The sequence below is a fragment of the Heptranchias perlo genome, chromosome 1 (genome assembly GCF_035084215.1).
Source record: "Heptranchias perlo isolate sHepPer1 chromosome 1, sHepPer1.hap1, whole genome shotgun sequence".
Taxonomy (NCBI): domain Eukaryota; kingdom Metazoa; phylum Chordata; class Chondrichthyes; order Hexanchiformes; family Hexanchidae; genus Heptranchias; species Heptranchias perlo.
Window position 1 is genome coordinate 107843723 of NC_090325.1, and position 20387 is coordinate 107864109.

Below are 20387 nucleotides of genomic sequence, written 5' to 3' on the forward strand. Positions count from 1 at the left end.
TCTCCCGGAGCTTCCTACCCTATAAAATCAGAGATGTAACATTTTCCTTACTATAAAAGTAGTATTGCAGATACAATTTCTAATGGATGACATTACATCGAATGGTAGGCAGTCTTATTCCATGATTGTTGACTATTACACACTTGTTCTGCTATTTTCAGACTCTCTTTACAGGCTTCTGTTAAAGGTGAGACTATTTTTGTGGTATTTTCTCCCTTTCCACTTTTCTCCTTCATGGGTTTTCCTGCCCTAAGCACCATTCCTGGCTCAGAAGACTGGCAGGTTTACTGTTCTCAGGACTCTGCCAGTGCCATTTTGTGTCTGTCCTTCAGAAGGCACATGAGAGCAGTGACTCTCCAGCCAAGAAATTACAACTTCAATACCATTTTTATGGTAAGGAAAACCTATCCACATTTTATAGGGTAAGAAGCTCAAATAGGGGTGAGGGAAGAGAAGAAGCATATAGCTTCCCATAGTATGCTGGCTGAGATTGGGAATCCATCAGGTGGAATATTAAAAGAGTACACCCACCTCCTGTCACTTTGGTGCAAGAGGCTCCAAGGAACTGAGAGTGAATTGTACTCCCATTGGAAGACCCACTGCCAGTTTATGTCAGTGCCATATTTGAATTGGCCATTGGAAGATGTATTGGAACATGAAATTCCCTATATACAATAACAACTTGCATTTATATTGCACCTTTAACATAGTAAAACATCCCAAGGCACTTCACAGGAGGGTTATCAAACAAAATTTGACACCGAGCCATATAAGGAGATATTAGGACAGGTGTGTCAAAGAGGTGGGTTTTAAGGAGAGCCTTAAAGGAGGAAAGAGAGGCGGAGAAGTTTAGGGAGGAAATTCCAGAGTATCAGGCCTAGGCAGCTGAAGTAAATTTATAGTCTCGTAGCTACAGCATAAGACACCAAAAAGAGGAAAGAAAGAATTTGCATTTGTATAGCGCCTTATCAGGTTTCCAGGCTGATCTAGCAGCCTATCCAGGGAGGAAATAGCAAAATTGTGTACTGTTAGGAAAAACAAACATTTTAATTTTTCTTTGGTTATCTATTCAGCAGACCTGTATAGTAAATGCAGGTGAAATCTAACAAAATTGAACACCTTACTGCTTTCGGTGTCCTGGGCTATATGGCAACATTAGGCAGTATTCTGGCAGTATATTAATGATCAAACTATACTTCAGTATATATTGTAGCTACATAATGTACACATTGATACACACCAATAGAATCATAGAAATAAATGGCTTTGAAATGTGATTTGGGAGAATGTGATTTTGTTAGTTGGCCATTAATTTAAGAGAATAATGCATTTTCCTGTTTTTATTAAAACAAGAATTTTGCCAATTAAGTGAATTATTAGATTGTAATCCGATTGAGTATTTCAGATGATATAATCTGAGAGGTGAACTTGTCTTCATTAGAGAAAAGACTGACAAAGGGAAGGATAAGAAAATGTACAAAAACTGAAATTTTTAAAAATGTATTTTAAGGGTGATAGAAAATAAATATATCACTGAGAAAAATGAAAAACATATCAACACATAGACCACAGTGGCCAAATAAGAGTTATTTGTTACCTAAAGATTAATAAAAACTATTAATAAAACAAGGATTCAAAAAATGTTGAGACTGAGAGTCACACCAAACTGATTTGAGGAAAACTAGAGTATTTAAAAGTGGAAAAACAAAATAGGCAGGTTGCAGTAACAGCAAGGAGGATCAAGCTTTGTGTTTGTGTGTTTTTTATAGCTCTATGTGTGCATTAGAACCATTGAAGTTTACTGCACAGAAGGAGCCCGTTCGGTCCATCGTGTCTGTGCCGGTTCTTTGTTAAAACAATCCAAAACTAGTTCCACTAACTTATGCTTCCCATAGCCTTGTATCTTCCCTTAAAAGATGCAATAGTCTCTGCCTCAACTACTTTCTGTGGGAAAGTATTCTATGCTCCAACACCTCTCTGCATAAAGACATTTCTCCTAACTTCTCGCCTCACTTCCTTAGTGACAATTTAAAATTGATGACCCCCCTCCCCTCACCACTGACTTCCCCAACCAGAGAAAATTGCCTATTCCTATTCAGCCTATCAAAACCCTTCATTATTTAAAAAAGACTTCTGTTAAATCTCCTCTCAGTCTCCTATGCTCCAGTGGAAATAGTCCTGGTATCTCAAAGTCTCTGCTCATTACCTAGCTTCTCATACCTGGTATCATCCTGGTGAATCTATGTTCTTTACTTTCTATGGTTTTAATGTCCTTTCTATAATGATGTGCCTATTCTGTAGCAGGGTATGTGTGTATATACCGTATGTGTATGTGTGGATTATTAGTATGTAGCTCTGTGAGTTTATGTAGCTATGTTAATATATGTGTGTTATATATTTTGTGTGGCTGAATATGTGCACTATGTAGCAGTTTTTAGTGTTATATATGGATTATCTAGTTGCATGTATTTGTGCACCATGTGATTGTGTTACTGTTGCCACTACCACGATGATAGGCGAACTAGATTGTGGCCCTTTTTCATCTTAACAATTCCTATGTATTATATAGTTGTGTAAATATATATATGAATACATATATGTGTTTGTGCATAATGTATGTTCCTGTTAGTCTATCTGTGAATTATGTATTATGATAGTGAGTGCATATTGTACATTTGTGGGTTCCTTAGTTTGTGTGTGATTAAGTAGGGGGCCGGCTTGTGAACATTACTTATATATTGAGCATTATGTATGTTTGTGTGATTATATGTGGATTATGTGGTTGTGTATGTGCAGTGGGTGCGCGCCCGCCCTGGATGCCCCTTCTCCTCCTCCTCTCTGGCGCGCCACCGGCTGTCCTGTCACTCAGCTGATCCCCGGCCGCCAGGTAATCAATCCCAGCCTGTCACTGTGGAAGGAACGGGGAGAAGGAGCAAAGGTAAAAGGAAGACGGCTGATGCTCTGCCGTGCTCGTCCAACCTCGGTAAGCTGCAGCTCTTGGTAAATGTGCAAGTCTGGTGCAAACACGCGGTCTCCGCCTCCGAGTTTAACGGGGAGGAGGAGGAGGGCGGGGGTCAGCCGGGAATTGACTATAACTTGGGGGGAGGGGTGGGGGGTCAGCCATGCATCTCATACGGTCAGTTGATTAAATCCACACCCAGGCTCATTCCCGGGCCTGGCACTGATGCATTCACAACCCCTCCCCCTCTTTTGAGAGACAAATAAATGTTTATTTTGCAGCCGGACGCGGTGATAAGAGCCCGGCCCGGAGACCGCAGCATCCGCTCGGGCTCCGGTCCATGGCCCCGGGCACGGCCGCTCACTCTCTGATTGACAGCCGGACTTGTTGAAAGTTCCAAAACCCTCAGCAACGTCCAGTGCCGAGTCCGGGGGAGGATGGCGGAATATCTGTATCGGAAAGCCGACTCGTGTCAACTCTGTTTATCTGTATGTGCACAGGAATTTGTTCCTCGTTTTCAAAATCGGTGCATTAACCTCCAAGTACTGGTGGAGTGGGGATATGTAACCACACACTGAGTAGTTAAAGTTTTCAATTACTTTAATGCCAAAGTTAACTGCTCAAAGTGCAGAATGAGTTGAAGCTCCAGTGATTGGAAGCATTGGAGCTCAGTTTAAATGTTTCCATTATTTGAATGCATATTTGAACCTTTGTGTCTTTTATTAATTCTTTATACGGCTCTCATAATTATGGGTACTTTATATGAAAAGCAGAAAAATACGACCGTTGTAAGATACTTTGTGATTTTCATATGTAGTGTTAACTCGATTTTAAAGCTCCTTTACATTACCTGCAATTCTGCCCTGCAGAGAGTTCAGTGTATGGGTGTAACCAGCAGTGCACAGAGCTCCTCTCCTGGGACATTGAGAGTGAGGGCACTGGTGCCTGCACTCTTTAAAACAGTTAAATCAACGCCAGCTTAACATAGTGCCAGGGGAGCTGCTGCTACTGAACATTTTCCAAACCTGAAACAAAAACAAAATATTGCAGATGCTGGAAATCTGAAATAAAAACTGAAAAATCCAGGAAACACTCAGCAGGTCGGGCAGCATCTGTGGAGAGAGAAACAGAGTTCACGTTTCAGGTCAATGACCTTTCATCAGAACTGGAGGATTACAAATGTAAGGAATCTTACAACACCAGGTTATAGTCCAACAGTTTTATTTGAAAATCACAAGCTTTCGGAGGCTTTCTCCTTCGTCAGGTGAGTGTCGAGATTCATTGAAAATTACCGCATATATAGTCATAGAACAATGCCTGGTGATTACTGATAATCTTTCCAACTGCCCGTTATCAAGGCCATCAAATTAATTGAATAGTGTTCAGACAGAGAAACCCCAGACAACTGAATATACAAACGGCCAGAACCAAAGAAAGAGAGGGAGAGAGAGAGAGAGAGAAAAACATCTGATAGGAAGAGAAAGAGAGAGAATGACCAGTTGTATTAAAAACAGATAACTTTTTTTCCCTGGTGGGGTTACGTGTAGCGCGACATGAACCCAAGATCCCGGTTGAGGCCGTCCTCATGGGTGCGGAACTTGGTTATCAATTTCTGCTCGACGATTTTGCATTGTCTTGTGTCTCGAAGGCCGCCTTGGAGAACGCTTACCCGAAGATTGGTGGCTGAATGTCCTTGACTGCTGAAGTTTTCCCCGAGTGGGAGGGAACCCTCCTGTCTGGCGATTGTTGTGCGGTGTCCGTTCATCTGTTGTCGCAGTGTCTACATGGTCTCGCCAATGTACCATGCTCCGGGGCATCCTTTCCTGCAAGGTATGAGGTAGACAACGTTGGCCGAGTCACAGGAGTATGAACCATGTACCTGGTGGGTGGTGCCCTCTCGTGTGATGATGGTATCTGTGTCGATGATCTGGCATGTCTTGCAGAGGTTGCCGTGGCAGGGTTGTGTGGTGTCGTGGACGCTGTTCTCCTGAAAGCTGGGTAATTTGCTGCGAACAATGGTCTGTTTGAGGTTGGGTGGCTGTTTGAAGGCGAGTAGTGGAGGCGTGGGGATGGCCTTAGCGAGGTGTTCGTCGTCATCGATGACATGTTGAAGGCTGCGGAGAACATGGCGCAGTTTCTCCGCTCCGGGGAAGTACTGGACGACGAAGGGCCATCCCCTATGGACAGGCCCTGCGAATACACAGGATCTGCTCAGACGAGGAGGAACGCGATGGACACCTACAGACGCTGAAAGACGCCGTCGTAAGAACGGGATATGATGCTCAACTCGTCGATCGACAGTTCCAACGGGCCACAGCGAAAAATTGCATAGACCTCCTCAGAAGACAAACACGGGACGCAACCAGAGTACCCTTCGTCGTCCAGTACTTCCCCAGAGCGGAGAAACTGCGCCATGTACTGGACGATGATTTGTACACCCCAGTCCATCACCGGCATCTCCACATCAGAACTGGAGGATGTTCGAGATGCATAGTTTTTTAAGCAAGAAAGGAGCCAGGAAAAGAACAAAAGGGAAGGTCTGTGCTAGGGTGGAGGACAGGAGTGATTAAATGACAAAGGTGATAATGAGACAAGTATAGAAACAAAAGATGGGTTCTGAGGAGGTGTAAATGGTTACAGCAGAATAGCAAAATAGGAAGGGAAGTGTGGAAAATCTGGCAAAGAGATGAATGCTCCTATGGCCGGGAACATGGCAGAGAAAGGCAGTAGACCCCAGGGGTGCGAACCATCCTGCCGGCTGTGTACCGATGGGGTAAGAACCAGCCCACCTTTTGTTAATGGGGCAACTGGTGTGAATTGTATTCATGAATTCCTTGTTTTTTTTTAAAAAAAGCATCTACCCCCCTCCAAGTCAATAAAATACAAGAGAGGTCTGTCCCAGTTGTTGATTCCTATTGGTACCCAGGGTCCAGGTGATGCTAATTTTGTTCTGGACCCAGTTCTTCTGGTCGGAGTAGTTTCTTTTCATTCTCGGCATTTATTGCCCATCCCTAGTGGCCCTGAAAAGGTGGTGGTGGGCCTTCTTGAACCGCTGGTAGCAGTTTGATATAACTAAGTGACTTGCTAGGGTAGAGGGTAGTTAAGAGTCAACCACGATGGTGTCGGACTGGAGTCGCATATAGGCCACACCGTGTAAGGACGGCAGGTTTCCTTCCCTGAAGGACATTAGTGAACCAGTTTGGTTTTATGACAATCCCACAGCTTTATGGTCACTTACTGATATCAGCTTTTTATTAAAATTGAATTCAAATTCTCGATCTGCTGCACTGGGATTTGAACTCAAGGGGGTAAATTTTAACCCCACAAACGGGTGGGTTGGGGGCAGGTGGGAAGGTAAAAATTGTAAACCCATCCCCAACCTGCATCCGCCTCACCCACTTCCGGTTTTAATGGAGGCGGGTCGAGGGGCGGGCGACCAACCTGTTCTCAGGAGGTGGGTCAGTCAGTAAAATCTTTTAATGAGGCTGTGGGTCTCCATTTTAATAGCTTTTTTATTTTTAACTCATGGAGGCCTGGATTCCTGGGCCTTCTGCTTCTCGCCACGTAAGAGGCCGATTTTCCCCCTCCCCACGATCTCCGGCTCCGGCCCCACGCCCCTCCCCACGATCTCCACCGCCCCACCCCGACACTGTCCCATGACTGACCCCCCCCCCCCCCCCCCCCCCCCAACAGATGACGGACTCTCCACCCCCCCGCCCCCCCCCACCCCCAACCCAGATCTAAGACTACCTACATATGAATTAAGAGCAGTTGTAGGCCATTCGGCCCCTCGAGCCATGCTGTGTCATTTGATAACATCATGGCTGATCTGATTCTGACCTACTTTCCCGTCTACTACTATAACCTTTGACTCAGGAATCTATCTAACTCAGCCCTAAAAATATTCAATGACCCTGCCTCCACCGCTCTCTGGGGAAGGGAGTTTCACAGAGTCACAACCCTCAGAGAAAAAATTTCTCCTCATCTCCGGCTTAAATGGGAGACCCCTTATTTTTAAACTGTGTCCGCCAGTTCTAGTCTCTCCCACAAGTGGAAACATCCCCTCAGCATCTACCCCTTCAAGTCTCCTCAGGATTTTATATGTTTCAATTCTTCTAAAGTTTTCTAAATTCCAGTGTATATGGGCCCAACTTGTCCAACCTTTCCTCATAAGATAATTCCCTCATCAGTCGAGTGAACCTTCTCTGAACCACCTCTAAAGCAATTATGTCCTTTCTTAAATAAGGAGACCAAAACTGCACACAGTATTCTAGATGTGGTCTCACCAATGCCCTGAACAACTGTAGCAAAACATCTCTACTTTTATATTCCATTCCCCTTGCAATGAATGACAACATTCCATTTGCCTTCCTAATCACTTGCTGTACCTGCATACTAACTTTTTGTGTTTCATGTACTAGGACACTCGGATCCCTCTGTACCTCAGAGTTCTGCAATCTCTCTCTATTTAAATAATATACTGCTTTTCTATTCCTCCTGCTAAAGTGGACAAGTTCACATTTTTCCACATTATACTCCATCTGCCAAATTGTTGCCCACTCACTTAACCTATCTATATTGCTTTGCAGACTCCTTATGTCCTCTTCACAACTTACTTTCCTACCTATCTTAGTGTCATTAGCAAATTTAGCAACCATACATTCGGACCTTTCATCCAAGTCGTTGATATAGATTGTAAATAGTTGAGGCCCAAGCACTGATCCCTGTGGCATTCCACTCATTACATCTTGCCAACCTGAAAATGACCCATTTATGTCCACACTCCATTTCCTGTTAGCTAACCAATCCTTTATCCATGGTAATATGTTACCCTCTACACCATGAGCTCTTATTTTGTGTAGTAGCCTTTGATGTGGCATCTTGTCAAATGCCTTCTGGAAATCCAAGTACACCACATCCACAGGATCCCCTTTATCCATGTTACTTGTTACTTCCTCAAAGAACTCTAATAAATTAGTCAAACACGATTTCCCTTTTACAAAACTGTTGACTCTGCCTGATTGCATTGAGATTTTCTAAGTGCCCTGCTATAACCTCCTTAATAATAGATTCTAGCATTTTCCCTGTGACAGTTGTTAAGCTAACTGGCTTGTAGCTTCCTGCTTTCTGTCTCCCTCCTTTCTTGAATAGAGGAGTTACATTCGTTATTTTCCAATCTGTGCGACCCTTCCAGAATCGAAGGAATTTTGGAAAATTAATATCAATGCATCTACTATCTCTGCAGCCACTTCTTTTAAGACCCTAGGATAAAGTCCGTCAGGACCTGGGGACTTGTCAGCTTTTAGTTCTAATAATTTTTTCAGAACCCTTTGCCTGGTGATTTTACATGTTTTAAGTTCCTCCCTCCCGTCACCTCTGGCACCTGTTGACATCTGCTCCTTGGCTGCTATCCCATCCGACTGACAGCCAGCCTCGCTGTCGGGCAGGAAACCTATTCAAAAAAAAATTGAAAGATGTCCTTGCATCAAAATCGTAAGGTCTTACTGAAAACCCGTACGTCCGGGTTTCCTGTCCAGAAATTCCCCCCTTCCATCCCCCCGCCTACTTTCTTCCAGGCTCCCGTTAAAATTTACCACATGTTCTCTGGATTACTAGTCCAGGCCCCTGGATTACTAGTCCAGTAACATAATGACTACACTACCTGTACAGCAATAGTGACAGCAAGATCCTATTGCAGGTACAGCTTGAGGCACATAAGATATGCCTAAATAATTCTTCTTCGTGGTTTAGAATTCCTTGACATGCAGAAGAAGTGATTCCTCTCGCTCATGTATGAGATCCAGGATCGAGCTGTGAAGTCCAATTGTGGCAAAAAGGGGAAGCAGCTGCAGGGAGAGAGAGTTATGGTGCAAACCCACCTGTCACTGAGTATCCTGGGGTGGGAGTCAGCCTCAGATCGGCAAGTTTCTTTGCTGAAGCTCCTCATATAAAGACCTGGATTAAACACCTGGTGATGAGTAAGCCTAATATGCAGCATTGGAATTGGACGTCTAGAACATTAAGGTGACTGGTACGATGCATGCACAAAGTAGATGCCCGTCATGCAATTGATGAGGACACTCTGAGATGCCTGCTGGAGGCTGCGTATGAGAACACACACTCGTTTACCCAAGGCTTGGAACCTACCATGATTGGGCTACTGAAAGGCAAACAACTGCTCCCTAATCTTCACACCTCCACCTGGTGGAACCACCATTCAGTGGAATATGGGGTGTGTCCATGCTGTGGTTTGGAGAATGATAGCAATACAGTCAAGCATTTTATGGTGAATTGTGCTGCTTCTTATGCTGCTGCCCTGCTGGAGGTGGCTCAAACCTATGCTAGTTGTCTAACAAACATCTAGTGACAATCTTCTATGGGGGAGGTAAGTGGATTCTCTTTGAGGTGGTTCCAAATGATATACCTGGTGTTAGAAAATTGAAAGCAAGTCAACTGCCCGTGGTGGCAAACCAATACCTGACCCAAGCAGGTCAGCAGTACTGCAGGGCACTATTGTTGATTGCTCAGTCAGCCTGTCTCATGAATGGAAATCGAAGGTGTAGATCTTACAATGGGGGCTAGGATTCTTCTCACTCGGCTCCACATAACCTTGAAAGCCAATGCTCCGTTGGGTAGGGTGGTTCTATCTGGACAAGTAGCTCTGATAAGCTTCACATTTTTAGCTGATCAAACTGCAGTAAAGCCCCTGTGCACACTTGGGGTCCCCAAGCCTTGTCTCTGCCAACTTGCACTTAAGTTGTCTGGGCATTGGTAAATGGGATGTGTCCCTACAGGGAGAGAATGTGCACCACATGTTGGGCAACAAAAACCATACAAGGTATCAGTAGCCTGAATTGTTAGCCTGATTTGATGGGTTTCCTCATACAAAAAAAATGAGTTTCTGTTTAATCCAATTTTTTTTGCAGGGAAATCCCATGGACAATGTTGAGTGATAAATATCACTTTTTCAAAAGTTGTATGTTTGTGTGTGTGTGTGTGTGTGTGTGTGTGTGTGTGCGCGCGCGCACCAGGTGTGTGGCTGGTATATCGAGGTATATTGATTAATCAAAAACAAATTTATAATATAATTGATTTAGTGTGTTTCTGCTATAGAACTGTTGGATTCGACCTTCCAGTTTGACAGTGATTTTTCTGGTATTGTGTCAATAATGAAACATTGAAGCCTACTTTTGGCCTTTAGTTCATTATAGGGATAAATGACATGGACTGAAAATAATAGTCCTGGTTAGCTGGCATTTATTCTTCCTGTTAGCACATCACTGAACACACATTTAACCAGAACAGTGTTAGATTGTTATGAATTAATGTAGCTGACTATTCAAATTTGACTGAGTAACTATTGGGGAAGGGCTGGGATGTTGGATAGTGTACATAATACTTGTTAAAAATTAAGAACTCAGAAGCTTTCTTTAGGAAAATAATTGTCAAGTAGCTTTTATTTTTCTACTTCAAGAAGACCAGTCCTCATCACAAGCATACTTTACTTCTATCAGTTGTTTCAAATACTGCACAATAGCTTTCTTTTGAGATCCATAGATATTTTTCTTTGTAAAACTGCAGTGACTGTAATTTTCATTATTGTAATAAATCCGAGTATCCAAGGGTGCTACCACTTCTAAACATAGCACTGTCGAAACTTGTTTTGTTGCAGTAATGTCTTTTAGTTTTCGGGAGTGTAGGTTATGAAACTCTATGCAGAGTTCAGTAGCACACTTTAGTCTAAAAAATGCGAGTACTGTGGCAAGGTGCGTGCTGTGTGTTTTTCCCCCAGGCTTATATGGGAACAAGTAGATTTGCTAATCTAATTTAGATTGCAAAATTTAGTGCTGTCGGTGATTACAAAATACTGGAAGTGCTGTTAAAAGTATTTTTTAATGCATCTTGAGGAATTACAAGTAGGTGTAAATATACAAAAAGTAGTATTTATTTGAAGTACCCTATGGCAGTATGTTTAAGATAATGTATGGTGCATAGTCAAAGCTGCAACGTTAAAGGAAAAGCGTGTGCTTCGTAATGGGGATCGTTCATCAAATTTACAGAATTTATTGTGCTTTAAGAACCTACAATTTCAAAGCATAATCTGTTTTCAACTCGATTATTCATTTATAAGAAATTTTAAGTATTTGGTACAGTGGTTTTGAGTGATGAACTTCCCTTGATGCATGCTCACAATGAGTAAGGCAAGCAAAACTAACATTATTTGCCAATAAGTTTTTACTTATGTTACTAATGGTTTTAAGGAAAGCATTGTTCCGCAGTTATTCTGCTATTCAGTATGGTTGGATTAAGACCCAGACATAGGTATTGGCACTGGCACAAATCTGCCACAAGGTGGTCTACAATTCTTAGTTTTTTTTGCAGCAAACTGTTTTCTTTAGTCGGTTTTGTTACATCACTGTAGTTTTGTATTTTATTTTCAGTTCTCAATCTATTAAATGAAATTCTGTGTGGAAAACAGTTCTTCTACCTGAAGGAAAGAAAATAAAAGACAGCAATAGTTTAAATACTATACAGTAGTGCCTCGCAGACCATATCTTCGTCAGTGAATGTGGGCATTAGGATTTGTGTGACCCCTTGCAAGGAGTATTTGAAAGCCTCCTCACTTCATCTACTTGGACCCAAAATGTATTTACTGTCTTCATCAGCACATGGTTATAAATAGTTTTGAGCAAAATGCATCCTCAATGGTGTTGAGTACATTAGCATTTTATTATTGTGGGTTCAGATAAGTGCATTGGAGAAAAAGCTGCTAATTTCGGTACAAGGTTTCAAAAAGATATTTGCTTTATTGTAAATGACTACACTATATCTTTTTTGTTTTTAGAGTTTCTTTTTAATATAAATGAGTGTTGTTTCCGTCTGCAGTTACATTATGCCAAGTTTATTGCAGGTAAATTGTGAGGTGATTGTTGATGTAGTGATCTGTTTAACCTGACATTATGGTGTTGTGAAGTGCAAATACAAACTTGTCCATTTCTAAGGGATTCAGTAGTACTTTTGTGATAGATACTATGATCTGTTTATTGTAGTATGGTACCATATCCTGAACAGGTGGTCTGTCTTCCCTTATGAAAATTATTTAATAAAAATTGTAGTCTTAGTGCTTGCATTATGTGAAGTACCATATTTAATGGATCACATATTTTGAGGTGAGTTATGTAGACCTGCTAATGGCAGTAGAGAAAATCTGATCTCTCCAGAGGTAGTGTACTGTAATAGTACAGTGTAGCTAGAGCCACTAGAATTCAAATATCTTTTATTTCTGCAATGGTGGGAAAGCCCAGAATCTGCAATGAAGTATCATAGGAATTGTACATCCGATGTACATCTTAAACTAAGTCATTATTCCTTAGCAATTGTCATGTTTATAATACTTTTCTATCCTCACCCTTTGAAGAGCTATGTATCTCAAATTCTGTAAGAGTTAGAATGTGTAGTTTAGAAAGCATGTTATTTCTTTCTCCCCGCCCCGTCCCCATCCCCCCCAAAATACTCCCTCTACTTTTGAGGCATTGTTTTATTGCTGTTTTTGACAGCTTCTATCCATTGAACCGAAACAACTCATAAAATACAACAGATGAAATATGTGCATAACTTCCAGTGTATAGTGCAGCACTGAGGGAGGGCTGCACTATTGGAGGTGCCGTATTTAGAATGCGATGATAAGCTGCTGCCCTTTCAGATGGACGCAAAAGAGATGGTAGTGGTTGTTGGAGGCCAATCATCTCAGCCCCACGACATTGCTGCAGGAGTTCCTCAGGGGAGTGTTCTAGGCCCAACCATCTTCAGCTGCTTCATCAGTGACCTTCCCTCCATCATAAGGTCAGAAATGGGGATGTTCGCTGATGATTGCACAGTGTTCCGTTCCATTCGCAACCCCTCAGTTAATTAAGCAGTCCGTGCCCGCATGCAGTAAGACCTGGACAACATCCAGGCTTGGGCTGATAAGTGGCAAGTAACATTCGTGCTAGACAAATGCCAGGGAATGACCATCTCCAACAAGAGAGAGTCTAACCACCTCCCCTTGACATTCAACGGCATTATCATTGCCGAATTCCCCACCATCAACATCCTGGGGGTCACCGTTGACCAGAAGCTTAACTGGTCCAACCACATAAATACTGTTGCTACAAGAGCAGGTCAGAAGCTGGGTATTCTGCGGCGAGTGACTCACCTCCTGACTCCCCAAAGCCTTTCCACCATCTACAAGGCACAGGCCAGGAGTGTGATGGAATACCCTCCACTTGCTTGGATGAGTGCAGCTCCAATAACACTCGAAGCTCGACACCATCCAAGATAAAGCAGCCCGCTTGATTGGCACCCCATCCACCACCCTAAACATTCACTCCCTTCACCACCAGCGCACCCGTGGCTGCAGTGTGTACCATCCACAAGATGCACTGCAGCACCTCCCAAACCCGCGGCCTCTACCACCTAGAAGGACAAGGATAGCAGGCACATGGGAGCAATACCACCTGCACGTTCCCCTCCAAGTCACACACCATCCCGACTTGGAAATATATCGCCGTTCCTTCATCGTTGCTGGGTCAAAACCCTGGAACTCCCTACCTAACAGTACTGTGGGAGAACCTTCACCACATGGACTGCAGCAGTTCAAGAAGGCGGCTCACCACCACCTTTTCAAGGGCAATTAGGGATGGGCAATAAATGCTGGCCTTGCCAGCGATGCCCACATGCCGTGAACGAATATAAAATAAAGTCGCTGACACTATTCGAAGAAGAGCAGGGGAATTCTCCCATTGGTCCAGGCCAAAATTTATCCCTGAACCACCACCACCACCACCACCACCAAAACAGATTATCTGATCATCTGTCTAATTGCTGTTTGTGGAACCTTGATGCGTGCAAATTGGCTGCTGTGTTTGCCAACAATACAACAGTGATTACACTTCAACTTTGGGCGTCATGAGGACGTGAAAGATGCTATATAAATGGAAGTTCTTTTTCTTATAACCAGCGCATTTAATGACAAACAAAAATGACCAGGATAAGTTACTAGTAATAACCAATAGTAGGGAGTTTTTTCAAAGCTGTAACTTGTCCTCTATGTCTAGGTAAAGACATGATGTGGAGATGCCGGTGATGGACTGGGGTGGACAAATGTAAGGAATCTTACAACACCAGGTTATAATCCAACAATTATCCCTGAACCACCACCACCAAAACAGATTATCTGATCACCTGTCTAATTGCTGTTTGTGGAACCTTGATGCATGCAAATTGGCTGCTGTGTTTGCCAACAATACAACAGTGACTACACTTCAGCTTTGGGCGTCATGAGGACGTGAAAGGTGGTAGTAGGTAAAGACAGTCATTCTTAGGGGATTTTAGGATGTCACATGAACCCCTTAATTTCATGACAACCTCACTTATCCTTTCTTTTATGTTTAATAATGCCCATTGGAGCTCTTAAACTAATCCAGCTGTAAAAAACACCGAGATCAAATAGCAGTGTTTGAAATATGTATTCTCAGCCCTGTGTCTAATTTAATTAAGAATTTAAATTAAATTGCTATTTGGCATCATTTAATTAAAAATCCAAATTAACCCAGACATATAATTAAGAATATACATTTCTAACATTAGATTAGCTATCTTCAGTTATTCTTTGCTATTCTCTTTGCAGTGAAAAGGATGTTTTTAGTGTTGTAAGTATATTGATGTGAGTTGACAGGTATACCCTAATAATTTCAAATGTAAGAAATCTTACAACACCAGATTATAGTCCAACAGTTTTATTTGAAAATCACAAGCTTTCGGAGGCTTTCACCTTCGTCTGGTGAGTGTCGAGTCTCATTGAAAATTACCGCATATATAATCATAGAACAATGCCTGGCGATTACAGACAATCTTTCCAACTGCCCGTTATCAAAGCCATCAAATTAATTGAATAGTGTTCAGACAGAGAAACCTTAGATAGCCCAGACAACTGAATATACAAACGGCCAGACCCAAAGAAAGAGAGGGAGAGAGAGAGAGAGAGAGAGAGAGAAACATCCGAAAGGAAGAGAAAGAGAGAGAATGACCAGTTGTATTAAAAACAGATAACTTTTTTTTCCCCTGGTGGGGTTACGTGTAGCGCGACATGAACCCAAGATCCCGGTTGAGGCCGTCCTCATGGGTGCGGAACTTGGCTATCAATTTCTGCTCGACGATTTTGCGTTGTCGTGTGTCTCGAAGGCCGCCTTGGAGAACGCTTACCCGAAGATTGGTGGCTGAATGTCCTTGACTGCTGAAGTGCTCCCCGACTGGGAGGGAACCCTCCTGTCTGGCGATTGTTGCGCGGTGTCCGTTCATCCGTTGTGGCAGTGGAACGCGATGGACACCTACAGACACTGAAAGACGCCCTCGTAAGTACGGGATATGACGCTCGACTCGTCGATCGACAGTTCCGACGGGCCACAGCGAAAAATCGCATAGACCTCCTCAGAAGACAAACACGGGACGCAACCAACAGAGTACCCTTCGTCGTCCAGTACTTCCCCGGAGCGGAGAAACTGCGCCATGTTCTCCGCAGCCTTCAACATGTCATCGATGACGATGAACATCTCGCTAAGGCCATCCCCACGCCTCCACTACTCGCCCTCAAACAGCCACCCAACCTCAAAGAGACCATCGTTCGCAGCAAATTACCCAGCTTTCAGGAGAACAGCGTCCACGACACCACATAACCCTGCCACGGCAACCTCTGCAAGACATGCCAGATCATCGACACAGATACCACAATCACACGAGAGGACACCACCCACCAGGTACATGGTTCATACTCCTGTGACTCGGCCAACGTTGTCTACCTCATATGTTGCAGGAAAGGTTGCCCCCGGAGCATGGTACATTGGCGAGACCATGCAGACACTGCGACAACGGATGAACGGACACCGCGCAACAATCGCCAGACCGGAGGGTTCCCTCCCACTCGGGGAACACTTCAGCAGTCAAGGACATTCAGCCACCAATCTTCGGGTAAGCGTTCTCCAAGGCGGCCTTCGAGACACACGACAACGCAAAATCGTCGAGCAGAAATTGATAGCCAAGTTCCGCACCCATGAGGACGGCCTCAACCGGGGTCTTGGGTTCATGTCGCGCTACACGTAACCCCACCAAGGGAAAAAAAAGTTATCTGTTTTTAATACAACTGGTCATTCTCTCTCTTTCTCTTCCTTTCGGATGTTTCTCTCTCTCTCTCCCTCTCTTTCTTTGGTTCTGGCCGTTTGTATATTCAGTTGTCTGGGGTATCGAAGGTTTCTCTGTCTGAACACTATTCAATTCATTTGATGGCCTTGATAACGGGCAGTTGGAAAGATTGTCTGTAATCACCAGGCATTGTTCTATGACTATATATGTGGTAATTTTCAATGAGTCTCAACACTCACCTGACGAAGGAGACAGCCTCCGAAAGCTTGTGATTTTCAAATAAAACTGTTGGACTATAACCTGGTGTTGTAAGATTCCTTACATTTGTACACCCCAGTCCATCACCGGCATCTCCACATCATGGCTAATAATTTCAGACAGCATCAATAGGTTATTCATTTCCATAGGCTATAAATTAACAAACAGCTGTTCGTGACTCACGTTCTTGCAGCACATCTCACTTTATATAATCAAGATCCCTTATATGCTGGATGAATTAGATTCTATTCCCTCACTTCACAAAACAGTAATGGAAACTTAGGTTTCTCTTATTTTGCAGCTAAAGATGGAAACACTTCCTATAAATAAGAAGTTATCCTAAATTGAATAGATTTTAAAATGGCAAATATTTGGATCAATAGAGGACTTGGGAAAATTAAAATTGTGTGGAACAACAACAGCAACTTGGATTTATATAGTGTCTTTAATGTAATAAAATTTCCTAAGGCGCTTCCCTGGGGCGATTATCAAATAAAATTAATACATAAGGAGATATTAGGACAGGTGACCAAAAGCTTGGTCAAAGTGGTCGATTTTAAGGGGCATCGTAAAGGAGGAAAGAGAGGCGGTGAGGTTTAGGGAGGCAATTCCAGAGCTTAGGGCTTAGGCAGCGGAAGGCATGGCCGCCAACGGTAGAGTGAAGAAAATCAAGTATGTGCAAGAGGCCAGATGGAGGAGCACAGAGATCTCGGAGGGTTGTAGGGCTGGAGGGGATTACAGAGATAGGAAGGGATGAGGCCATGGAGGGATTTGAAATCAAGGATAAGAATTTTAAAATCGAGGCATTGCCGGACCGGGAGCCAATGTAGGTCAGTGAGCACAGGGGTGATGGGAGAACGGGACTTGGTGCAAATTAGGATATGAGCAGCATAGTTTTGGATGAGCTCAAGTTTATGGAGGGTGGAAGGTGGGAGGCCGGCCAGGAGAGCATTTGAATAGTCCAGCCTGGAGGTAAAAAAGACATGGATGTGGATTTCAGTAGCAGATGAGCTGAGGCAGGGGTGGAGACGGGCAATGTTGCAGGGGTGGAAGTAAGTGATCTTGGTGATGGAGAGGTTATGGGATCGGAAGCTAAGCTCGGGGTCAGATCGGGCGCCAAGGTTACGATTAGTTTGGTTCAGCCTCAGACAGTGGCCAGGGAGAGGGATGGAGTCGGTGGCTAAGGAATGGAGTTTGTGGCGAGGACTGAAGACAATGGCTTCGGTCTACCCAATATTTAATTGGAGGAAATTTATGCTTATCCAGTACTGCATGTTGGACAAGCAGCGTGACAAATCATAGGCAGTGGAGGGGTCGACGGAAGTGTTGGGGGGATAGAGCCGGGTGTCATCAGCGTCTGTGTGGAACCTGTCATCGTGCTTTCAGATGATGTTGCCGAGGGGCAGCATGTAGATGAGAACTAGAAGGGGGCCAAGGATAGATCCCTGTGGGCTCCAGAGGTAACGTTGCGGGAGCGGGAAGAGAAGTCATTGCAGATGATTCTCTGGCTACAGCTGGATAGATAGGAATGGAACCAAGCGAGGGCAATCCCACTCAGCTGGATAACTGAGAAGAGGCGTTGGAGGAGGATGGTTTGGTCAACTGTGTCAAAGGTTGCAAGCTGAATGTGTAGAATGAGGAGGGATAGTTTACCATGGTCACAATCACATGGGATGTCATTTGTGACTTTGATAAGGGCCGTTTCAGTGCTGTGGCAGGGGCGGAGACCTGGTTCCCCCAACATGGAGCTGCGGGAAAGATGGGCATGGATTTGGGAGGCGACAACACGTTCATGGACTTTGGAGAGGAAAGGGAGGTTGGAGATGGAGCGATTGTTTGCAAGGACAGAGAGGTCAAGGGTGGATATTTTGAGGAGGAGTTGCTGACGGCTTTTTTAAAGGGGCGGGTGGGGGGGGGAAAGTGGGGACAGTACCTGAGCAGAGGGAACCGTTAACAATATCAGCTAACATGGCGACCAGAAAAGGAAATTGGATGGTCAGCAGTTTGGTGGGATTAGGGCCGAGGGAGCAGGATGTGGTTCTCATGGACAAGATCAGCTTAGAGAGGGCATGAGGGGAGATAGGAGAGAAACTAGAGAAAGATGCACGTTCAGGGCTAGGACAGGGGGGAAACTTAGGGGAAGTTTGGCTTGGTGGGCTAAGGGAAGGGAGGGAAGCGACAGAGGCAGCTGAACGGATGGTCTAAATCTTAGTGACAAAGAATTCTATGAGCTCCTCCCACTTGTTGTAGGCGAGGGTGGAGGAGGCAGGGGAGTGGGGGGGGGGTAAGAAGAAGGTTTGTAGTGGAGAAGTGAAGCCAGGGATTATCTTTGCATTCTAGGATGATTCAGTTGTCCACCATAAGCGTTCAAGTCTGCGTCCCTTAGACTTAAGGGAGCGGAGATGGGGGCCGTACCAGGGGGAACGACCAGGGTGAGAGAGAATAATGGTTTTAATGTGGACAAGGGTATCAAAGGTGTCCCTTTTTGGGACACAAGATAGAGCCACCGGTATCCAAGTCCTAATTTAGGGCCTGCTTTGACTGTTTTCACTTTTTAAAAAAAACTAACTTTATTTGCTTCTGCCCTCTGCTGAATCAGGAATTGATCCAGCTCCATTTCAGATGCTCAACTCACTGCACTGTTTGCAATCTCCCCTATAGCTGGATGACTAAACTTTACTTCAGCTTGTAACTTCTTCAGTTCATAATAATCATGTTCAGTGGTTCTCAAATTTTGTTTAGCACAAACTACCCTCTATATTTACATTATCCTTCATTATTTTAAGTATTTTGGTCATGACATCAGTCTTTTCCTCAAAAGAACGTAGGTTTAGCTTCCATAGCCTGTCAGTGATCTAAAACTGAGAATCTTCTTGTCTTTTTGATTCCTTTCCATTGTCTCTCTTTTTCAGTGAGTGTGATGAGAACAGCTGAACATAATACTGTATGTTGCGTCTCACTGATAAAGTATCCATATCACTGTGAGACTTACTACATTGAACATATTTGGTCAATGTCTGTATCTAAAAAATTTTTATACCATAAGTTTTTAACAATATGCCTTTCATTTTCTAATGATTTTTATGTTTTTAGTTCTCCTTTGTCATATACTTCATTTCTTAGCAATGCACTAAGTTCGATTTTTGAGTGATTTGCCTAAATCTTTATTTTGGCTTTCCCCAAATCAAGTTTTCCCAAACAACTTGGTATTATCTGCAGACTTACAGACATTCTACTATAAAATGTTAATCACGATCACTGAAAAATGGATCCGAAACTGGACTGATTTATAAGGTACTCCACTGGGGTCAACTGTGAACAGTTACTACTATTGATCAATTATCTCTCTTTCTGTCCCATATAGGCTCATTTATAATCCATTTTACTACTCTTGCCTTTATCACCAACAATTTGATTTTAGATATCGTTCTCTTGTGCAGCATGTTATTACTTTCTAAAATTTAAAGTATATAACATTATCACCAATTATCAAAGAATCCCTCTAAATTTGTTGGTGACCTGTTCTTCAAAAATCCACGTTACTGTGAATTATTGCATTTAGTCCTGTTAAATTCCCGACCATTTAACAGAAGTAAGTGCAATAACTTTAAAATGATTTCCTTACTTTAAATGTTGACTGACAGGCCTAAAATATCCAGGATTATGTTTGACATTTTGAAAATTGGAACTATTTAAATTATTCTCCAATTCCAATTGCTGTCTTAATGAGCTGCAACGATTCAACATTCCACCTGGCTCTGGGAGTTGGGGCTTTGTTTTGCATAAACCAGATAAAGTGCACTCAAGTGTTGTTAAGTAGGTTCCTCTCCCTTCCTCCTGATACAGCAGGATAAGTAGTTGTTATCTAGATGCCCTTTCTCTTGTAGAATTTAATGTCCCGCAATGTTGAGGAATTGGATTGTTAGCATTTTTTTCAAGAATGTTACTAATTTTTTTAAGTGGTAAAATATGCATTATCTTCACATGCAGGAAA

The 20387-nt window shown here is 43.3% G+C and overlaps 1 protein-coding gene across 1 annotated transcript in view; it reads left to right on the forward strand.

Moving 5' to 3' along the window:
* Positions 1–2864: 2864 nt before the first annotated feature.
* ldb2a (LIM domain binding 2a) overlaps positions 2865–20387 on the forward strand; it is a 458572-nt gene continuing 441049 nt past the window's right edge. Inside the window, exon 1 of the mRNA XM_067989459.1 lies at positions 2865–2983. The gene's annotated coding sequence lies outside the window, so the exon portion shown is untranslated. The remainder of the gene's footprint in view (positions 2984–20387) is intronic.